The sequence below is a fragment of the Seriola lalandi genome, unplaced genomic scaffold (assembly GCF_002814215.2).
Source record: "Seriola lalandi dorsalis isolate HSWRI2012SDOR001 ecotype SW California unplaced genomic scaffold, Sedor1 jcf7180002054497, whole genome shotgun sequence".
NCBI classification, from domain to species: Eukaryota; Metazoa; Chordata; class Actinopteri; order Carangiformes; family Carangidae; genus Seriola; species Seriola lalandi.
Window position 1 is genome coordinate 671,724 of NW_019525050.1, and position 8,904 is coordinate 680,627.

Below are 8,904 nucleotides of genomic sequence, written 5' to 3' on the forward strand. Positions count from 1 at the left end.
CGTGTTGACACACCATGGCTTTTGCAAAACAAGTGAACCAACCAAACTAAAAGTGAAAGTATCAGAAGCACAAACTTGACTTTCATCAGCGTCAGAAGTGACAGACAGCAGATGTCATGTGAAGCTGAAAGTAGCAGACGCCACAATGACCACAGGTACAAAAAGTGGAAACGTGTGCACATGTAAGAAAGAGGAGAATTTACTGGAAATAAGGTGTTTATCATCCCCTGCAGCCAGTTTTGCAGCAGATGTTTTCAGTATTTTACATGTGATGAAGCTGTGAGGTGTGGCCTTCCTAATCACAGGAGACCACCATGAGTAAAGGTCCACGTCTCCAGGTATAAGACCCTGAGAAACATCCAGAACAAACCAAGACTATACTTTCAGGGATCATTTCTTTAGTCCTTGACTTGAGAAATGTGTTTCTAAAGAGTTTGGTCTCGCTGCCCATGATGAAGAGTGAAGATGTTTCCTTCAGAGCAGGAAACTGGTGGGAAGACTTTGTTTCTTCTCCACTGTTGAAGACTGTTCAGTGTTTCTGAAGGAGACACTGATGCAGGAAACATGATCTGAGTGGACAGCTGCTTATTTAACAAAGTGAAACTAAAAAAAGGTTTTTAATCAATATCACAGTTTAAAAACAAGTCATTGATCTCTGGCTTGTTAACATATGTTCACTCAAAATGCAGAATGGTAGCTTCTAGCAGTAAATGTGAATTAAAAGCCAAAAAGGTAAATTATACAAAACAAAAAGAAAGTCACCAGTAGTGATGTTCACCTACGTATGTGATGGCTGCAAATTGTGTTTTTCATTTCTGAGTTTTGGTCTGAAAATATTTTACTTTTAGTTCATATAAATGATTTTTTCCTCGACTCTTTTACTCGTTTCTTGTTTGACTTCTTTTCTTCTTTTCGTGAGATATTTATCACGTTGTCTTCTCTGTCATCACAGCTGGACGTGTCCAACATTTCTTACAATTAACTACAACAGGATTTTTAAAGGTAAAATTAAATTCAAGATTTCAATCGAACATAAATTTTATAACAAATGTTACTGTGATCTCCAAATCTTTTTGAAAGACGCTAAGTGACAACAAAGAGAAACTTTTAAGTGATTCATAGTTATTAGTTCTAACAAGTTTAGCTTCAACAGTTTAGATAACGAAGCTGGAGCTGAAGCTGTGATGGTAGGAGGTGTGTCCTCCTGCTCCACATGACTCCACCAGGAGTAAAAGTGGTCGTCTGGAGATATAAGACCCTGAGAAACATCCAGAACAAACCAAGACTATACTTTCAGGGATCATTTCTTTAGTCCTTGACTTGAGAAATGTGTTTCTAAAGAGTTTGGTCTCGCTGCCCACGATGAAGAGTGAAGATGTTTCCTTCAGAGCAGGAAACTGGTGGGAAGACTTTGTTTCTTCTCCACTGTTGAAGACTGTTCAGTGTTTCTGAAGGAGACACTGATGCAGGAAACATGATCTGAGTGGAGTTTTCAGCTTAATCTAAAATAGAAACCAACTTTTGAACTGTGATTAAAACTCCTGTAGTTAATCTGCAGAGAGAAAATGAAACTGCCGGTTCTCTATAAAAAATAGTTTGAGATTTAGATTAATAGTCACAGTTGTTTATTGTTAATCACCTATTGTGCAAAGAAACACAAAAGGTTTTTACATGACTCATGAAATACTGTGTGTGTGAGTGTGCAGTAAGCATTTAAACACACACACATACCAGCGCCAAGTCGTTAATGATTTACCGACATGATTTACTGGATGAAGTTATATTGAAATCACGCTTTTATTCAGACAAAGAGACTTTGAAGAGATTTGAAACCCTGATCTGCATTTGTTTAATTGGCTGATCATGTGATTTCAGCTCGGTGTGTTGGGAACCTTCTCAGCCAGAACCGGGGCAATAGATTCATGCGTTGTATGTGTGTGTCTGAGGGAAGTGGACTGTGTGGGTTTGAAGCATTTTAACAGATTTGTACTGTAGGGGCTTTTTGGAGCTTCAGTCTTGTGCCAAACTTCCCTTCCTCCATGTGGCAAGAATGAACTTGGCTCAATATTCACCCACAGAGTTCACGGACATCAACATGCTGAAGGGGTATTCAAGCAGGACAAGGAACCCAGTCTTTCCAGGCTGCTCTCTTCCTGTTTGTCACTTTCCCTCATTTTATTACAGAAGGATTCGACTTGTTAGGAACGCCTCGAGGCGGTCGGAAAACTTTACTGAACATTAATCGTGACAGTCTCAAACTTGCATCAGAACTCAAACCTGGAACTAACAGAAACCACATCGAGCAGCAGAGACAGTTACACACACGGCCTGAATCTTAACAGGAAACAAGTCATTCATAACTTATTGTAAAATACTAAGAATGATTTACCATTTTGGCACGTTTTATGTGAAATATTAAAGAAATAACACAAAAAAAACATTAAATAACTGCCTGTTTATCACAAGTAGACGATTTACCTTATGATCTACAGATTTATTTACGTTTTTTTTTTTGTGCTTTTTGCAACTGTGAGTTTTTTCCTTATTCATGATGTGCAATGCATTGTGGGGCAGTATCGTCCATCAACATCAGACTCAAATTCAAGAGATTTTAGTCGCCTTCCAGTCTGAAGTTCATACTATATACTGAAAACATGGTAAAAAAAATAACAATCAAAAAAACCCCCCACTAAATTCAAGAGCCACTTACCAGCCCTTTCTGGAGCTTTCAGCTGTGTCATATGGTCTTCATCGGAGGAGGATGTTAGGAGGATCCCATCCAGCTGTTACTGACAACTTTCATGCTTAACTCACATGATGATGATGATGATGATGATGATGAATGAAGTAAAAGTGCAATGAAATGATGATGGTCTGATGAAGACTGTGAAATATGATTGAAAGCTCTGGAGAGGCCTGGTAACTGGACCTTGAGTTGTGACTTGTTTTGTAGAATATGCTGCTGTGAGGTCCCAGACCACAGAGTGAGATTAGCTGCCATCAATTGACATTCTGCACTCTGGGTTTAAAACTGAGCCTCTGACAAAGAGAACGATAGTTTACCGCAGCAAATACCCAGATAATGATGATTAAAAACTGCATTTTAATTAAAATTCCTTGATTCCTGACAGTGTGGACGCTTTTACGCTCTTATCCCATCACTGTTGCCCAGAATAATATGACTTTGTGACGATCAGCTACTTCCAGCTTCTTACTTTAATCCAGTTTTGTGGTTAAACATTTACATTTCACCTTACTGAATATCATTTCTTGTTGTTGCTTTAAGCAAACCTCCCTGCCGGTCTCGCCGTGTCCTCCTCTCTCATATGAAGTTTTTCATGGTTCTGATTTTACTGCTGATGATTAACAACTAATCTTTTACGTGGACGCTCGGTGCAGCCAGGAAACACAAAGAGAGTCAGACAAAGTTGAAGTTACTCTGTGGTAAAGGGACCAGACTTATCATACAGAGGAGATACAGGGTTTGCGTTGTGCAGGTAGAGTTTCAGGTGCACAATCCAGCCTGTGATGCCCTCAGGGGATTTTTATTGATTAATGTCTCTTCACAGGTGGAAAGTTTTTAGTTAAAAGAAAACTCATAAACTCCTGCAGAACAACGTTCCTGTTTATTTACATGGTTTTTAGTTTCCCATGATTTTTTCCAAATGCTGTTCTCACAAACTTTTACACTTTGATAAGAAAAGTGTGGAGGATATATGGAAGAGAGATTATCATGTATAATAAATATTAATTCAGTTTTTAAAATCTCAATCTGGCTGAACCATAGAGATCATCAGACAAACTGACCTACGAGTTCAGACAGCTGCAGACTTTATTTAGCTGTTTGTCAGCAGAGTCACACTGTGGGTTTACAGTTACAAGGAAGGGGTGTTAAAATAAAGCTGATATCTGAAGGTGCAAACAGGAACACAGGAGAGAAACGAAACTCCAAAACACAGAGATTCGGGTGGAAAGTACAAATGCACACAGAAACTTTGTCTCTGGTCACCAACACATTTATCAAAATCACAACACATACAGGAACATGTCAGCTGGGCTCAGCATGGTGAAGAAAACCCCTTTACTTCAGCTGTTAATAAGACTTTATCATAAACAACTGCACCAGCTCCACTCAGATCATGTTTCCTCCATCAGTGTCTCCTTCAGAAACACTGAACAGTCTTCAACAGTGGAGAAGAAACAAAGTCTTCCCACCAGTTTCCTGCTCTGAAGGAAACATCTTCACTCTTCATCGTGGGCAGCGAGACCAAACTCTTTAGAAACACATTTCTCAAGTCAAGGACTAAAGAAATGATCCCTGAAAGTATAGTCTTGGTTTGTTCTGGATGTTTCTCAGGGTCTTATATCTCCAGACGACCACTTTTACTCCTGGTGGAGTCATGTGGAGCAGGAGGACACACCTCCTACCATCACAACTTCATCATTGACGAGCCTCTTATTTTGTAGTGGAGAGAAACTGACAGTGATGAAACACTGTCTGAGGTTTACATCCAAATGTAGAACAAAGTTTAACAGAATTTGCAGAGCATCAGCAAAAGAACATGTGAGTTAAAGATCATTTCCATCCACTACTTTTATCCCAACATGATCAATACCTGGTTCAGGAAGACACAGCTCCTCCAGATTCAAGTCACTTTATTTATAGAGCTCATTTAAAAACAAGTAAATCTGTCAACGATGAAGCTGTGATGGTAGGAGGTGTGTCCTCCTGCTCCACATGACTCCACCAGGAGTAAAAGTGGTCGTCTGGAGATATAAGACCCTGAGAAACATCCAGAACAAACCAAGACTATACTTTCAGGGATCATTTCTTTAGTCCTTGACTTGAGAAATGTGTTTCTAAAGAGTTTGGTCTCGCTGCCCACGATGAAGAGTGACGATGTTTCCTTCAGAGCAGGAAACTGGTGGGAAGACTTTGTTTCTTCTCCACTGTTGAAGACACTGATGGAGGAAACATGATCTGAGTGGACAGCTGCTTATTTAATGAAGTGAAACTAAAAAAAGGTTTTTAATCAACATTAGAGTTTAAAAACAAGTCATTGATCTCTGGCTTGTTAACATATATTCACTCAAAATGCAGAATGGTAGCTTCTATTAGTAAATGTGAATTAAAAGCCAAAAATGTCAAACACACAAAACAGAATGAAAGTAACCAGTAGTGATGTTCACCTACGTATGTGATGGCTGCAAATTGTTTTTCATTTCTGAGTTTTGGTCCAAAAATATTTTACTTTTAGTTCATATAAATTATTCTTTCCTCGACTCTTTTTACTCATTTTTTGTTTTACTTCTTTTCTTCTTTTCGTGAGATATTTATCACTTTGTCTTCTCTGTCATCACAGCTGGACGTGTCCAACATTTCTTACAATTAACTTCACCTACAATTAAAGCTAAAGCTAATAATTATAGCTTGTTGTTTGAGCAGCTTAGTTTTGGTTTAAGCATAACACCGACCAAATACCATGAGTACATCTACATACTTTGAAAAGCTTTTATAGATTAGACTCAACATATTTGAGTTTATTTAACAACTGCACCAGCTCCACTCAGATCATGTTTCCTCCATCAGTGTCTCCTTCAGAAACACTGAACAGTCTTCAACAGTGGAGAAGAAACAAAGTCTTCCCACCAGTTTCCTGCTCTGAAGGAAACATCTTCACTCTTCATCGTGGGCAGCGAGACCAAACTCTTTAGAAACACATTTCTCAAGTCAAGGACTAAAGAAATGATCCCTGAAAGTATAGTCTTGGTTTGTTCTGGATGTTTCTCAGAGTCTTATATCTACAGACGACCACTTTTACTCCTGGTGGAGTCATGTGGAGCAGGAGGACACACCTCCTACCATCACAACTTCATCATTGACGAGCCTCTTATTTTGTAGTGGAGAGAAACTGACAGTGATGAAACACTGTCTGAGGTTTACATCCAAATGTAGAACAAAGTTTAACTGAATTTGCAGAAAATCAGCCAAAGAACATGGGAGTTAAAGATCATTTCCATCCACTACTGTTATCCCAACATGATCAATACCTGGTTCAGGAAGACACAGCTCCTCCAGATTCAAGTCACTTTATTTATAGAGCTCATTTAAAAACAAGTAAATCTGTCAACGATGAAGCTGTGATGGTAGGAGGTGTGTCCTCCTGCTCCACATGACTCCACCAGGAGTAAAAGTGGTCGTCTGTAGATATAAGACCCTGAGAAACATCCAGAACAAACCAAGACTATACTTTCAGGGATCATTTCTTTAGTCCTTGACTTGAGAAATGTGTTTCTAAAGAGTTTGGTCTCGCTGCCCACGATGAAGAGTGAAGATGTTTCCTTCAGAGCAGGAAACTGGTGGGAAGACTTTGTTTCTTCTCCACTGTTGAAGACTGTTCAGTGTTTCTGAAGGAGACACTGATGCAGGAAACATGATCTGAGTGGACAGCTACTTATTTAATGAAGTGAAACTAAAAAATGTTTTTTAATCACCATTAGAGTTTAAAAACAAGTCATTGATCTCTGGCTTGTTAACATATATTCACTCAAAATGCAGAATGGTAGCTTCTAGTAGTAAATGTGAATTAAAAGCCAAAAATGTCAAACACACAAAACAGAATGAAAGTAACCAGTAGTGATGTTCACCTACGTAAACAACAAGCTATAATTATTAGCTTTAGGTTTTATTTGTAGTTGTAGTTAATTGTAAGAAATGTTGGACACGTCCAGCTGTGATGACAGAGAAGACAAAGTGATAAATATCTCACGAAAAGAAGAAAAGAAGTCTCAAGAAACAAGTAAAAAGAGTCGAGGAAAAAAATAATTTATATGAACTAAAAGTGAAATATTTTTCGGATCAAAATTCAGAAATGAAAAACAATTTGCAGCGATCACATACGTAGGTGAACATCACTACTGGTTACTTTCATTCTGTTTTGTGTGTTTGACATTTTTGGCTTTTAATTCACATTTACTAATAGAAGCTACCATTCTGCATTTTGAGTGAATATATGTTAACAAGCCAGAGATCAATGACTTGTTTTTAAACTGTGATAATGATTAAATACATTTTTTTTGGTTTCACTTTGTTAAATAAGCAGCTGTCCACTCAGATCATGTTTCCTGCATCAGTGTCTCCTTCAAAAACACTGAACAGTCTTCAACAGTGGAGAAGAAAAAAAAGTCTTCCACCAGTTTCATGCTCTGAAGGAAACATCTTCACTCTTCATCGTGGGCAGCGAGACCAAACTCTTTAGAAACACATTTCTCAAGTCAAGGACTAAAGAAATGATCCCTGAAAGTATAGTCTTGGTTTGTTCTGGATGTTTCTCAGGGTCTTATATCTCCAGACGACCACTTTTACTCCTGGTGGAGTCATGTGGAGCAGGAGGACACACCTCCTACCATCACAGCTTCATCATCAGAAAACTTTAGAGCTGAACTTTTAAAACTTTCATCTGCTCAGGATCCAGAAACCAACCACTGCTTTAGTTTCTGTCTGTCTGTCTCTTCATTGACAAATTCATGGAGCTGTTGTTGAGTCACTGGGAAAAAGTTCTCCACTGGAAAGACGTTTGTTTTCACCAGAGAGGCTGATGTGATATCAGCTGATAAACTGGACACACCCACGGTGATGACAGAGACAGGGAAAAAAATATGTCCAAGACAAACAGACACCAAACGAGAAACAAATCTGACCTAAAAGTAAATAATTCCAGTAGAAAACGTTCAGCAGCGACTCAACAACAGCTCCATGAATTTGACAATGAAGAGACAGACGTGTGAAAATGATCTGTAACTCACATGTTCTTTGGCTGATTTTCTGCAAATTCAGTTAAACTTTGTTCTACATTTGGATGTAAACCTCAGACAGTGTTTCATCACTGTCAGTTTCTCTCCACTACAAAATAAGAGGCTCGTCAATGATGAAGCTGTGATGGTAGGAGGTGTGTCCTCCTGCTCCACATGACTCCACCAGGAGTAAAAGTGGTCGTCTGTAAATATAAGACTCTGAGAAACATCCAAAACAAACCAAGGCTATACTTTCAGGGATCATTTCTTTAGTCCTTGACTTGAGAAATGTGTTTCTAAAGAGTTTGGTCTCGCTGCCCACGATGAAGAGTGAAGATGTTTCCTTCAGAGCAGGAAACTGGTGGGAAGACTTTGTTTCTTCTCCACTGTTGAAGACTGTTCAGTGTTTCTGAAGGAGACACTGATGGAGGAAACATGATCTGAGTGGACAGCTGCTTATTTAACAAAGAGAAACTAAAAAACGTTATTTAATCAACATTAGAGTTTAAAAACAGGTCATTGATCTCTGGCTTGTTAACATATATTCACTCAAAATGCAGAATGGTAGCTTCTATTAGTAAATGTGAATTAAAAGCCAAAAATGTCAAACACACAAAACAGAATGAAAGTAACCAGTAGTGATGTTCACCTACGTATGTGATGGCTGCAAATTGTTTTTCATTTCTGAGTTTTGGTCCGAAAATATTTTACTTTTAGTTCATATAAATGATTTTTTCCTCGACTCTTTTTACTCATTTCTTGTTTGACTTCTTTTCTTCTTTTCGTGAGATATTTATCACTTTGTCTTCTCTGTCATCACAGCTGGACGTGTCCATCATTTCTTACAATTAACTACAACTACAATTAAAGCTAAAGCTAATAATTATAGCTTGTTGTTTGAGCAGCTTAGTTTTGGTTCAAGGTGTTAAACACTGATTTCAAGCATAACACCAAGCAAATACCATGAGTACATCTACATACTTAGAGAAGCTTTTATAGATTAGACTCAACATATTTGAGTTTATTATAAACAACTACACCAGCTCCACTCAGATCATGTTTCCTCCATCAGTGTCTCCTTCAGAAACACTGAACAGTCTTCAACAGTGG

The 8,904-nt window shown here is 38.3% G+C and overlaps 7 non-coding genes and 1 pseudogene across 7 annotated transcripts; 5 read left to right on the forward strand and 3 right to left on the reverse strand.

The window, feature by feature from the left end:
- The first annotated feature begins 371 nt into the window (after window positions 1-371).
- LOC111659913 (small nucleolar RNA U3) lies at window positions 372-578 on the forward strand. The gene has a single exon (XR_002761110.1). It is a non-coding gene; the product is annotated as a small nucleolar RNA U3 (small nucleolar RNA).
- Window positions 579-1,281: 703 nt separating this feature from the next.
- Window positions 1,282-1,488, forward strand: LOC111659908 (small nucleolar RNA U3). The gene has a single exon (XR_002761105.1). It is a non-coding gene; the product is annotated as a small nucleolar RNA U3 (small nucleolar RNA).
- Window positions 1,489-4,127: 2,639 nt separating this feature from the next.
- LOC111659916 (small nucleolar RNA U3) lies at window positions 4,128-4,334 on the reverse strand. Its single transcript, XR_002761112.1, has one exon. It is a non-coding gene; the product is annotated as a small nucleolar RNA U3 (small nucleolar RNA).
- Window positions 4,335-4,806: 472 nt separating this feature from the next.
- On the forward strand, window positions 4,807-4,990 carry LOC111659917 (small nucleolar RNA U3; annotated as a pseudogene).
- Window positions 4,991-5,562: 572 nt separating this feature from the next.
- LOC111659919 (small nucleolar RNA U3) lies at window positions 5,563-5,769 on the reverse strand. The gene has a single exon (XR_002761114.1). It is a non-coding gene; the product is annotated as a small nucleolar RNA U3 (small nucleolar RNA).
- A 472-nt stretch (window positions 5,770-6,241) lies between these two features.
- Window positions 6,242-6,448, forward strand: LOC111659909 (small nucleolar RNA U3). The gene has a single exon (XR_002761106.1). It is a non-coding gene; the product is annotated as a small nucleolar RNA U3 (small nucleolar RNA).
- A 658-nt stretch (window positions 6,449-7,106) lies between these two features.
- LOC111659907 (small nucleolar RNA U3) lies at window positions 7,107-7,313 on the reverse strand. The gene has a single exon (XR_002761104.1). It is a non-coding gene; the product is annotated as a small nucleolar RNA U3 (small nucleolar RNA).
- Window positions 7,314-8,036: 723 nt separating this feature from the next.
- LOC111659906 (small nucleolar RNA U3) lies at window positions 8,037-8,243 on the forward strand. The gene has a single exon (XR_002761103.1). It is a non-coding gene; the product is annotated as a small nucleolar RNA U3 (small nucleolar RNA).
- The last annotated feature ends 661 nt before the right edge of the window (window positions 8,244-8,904 follow it).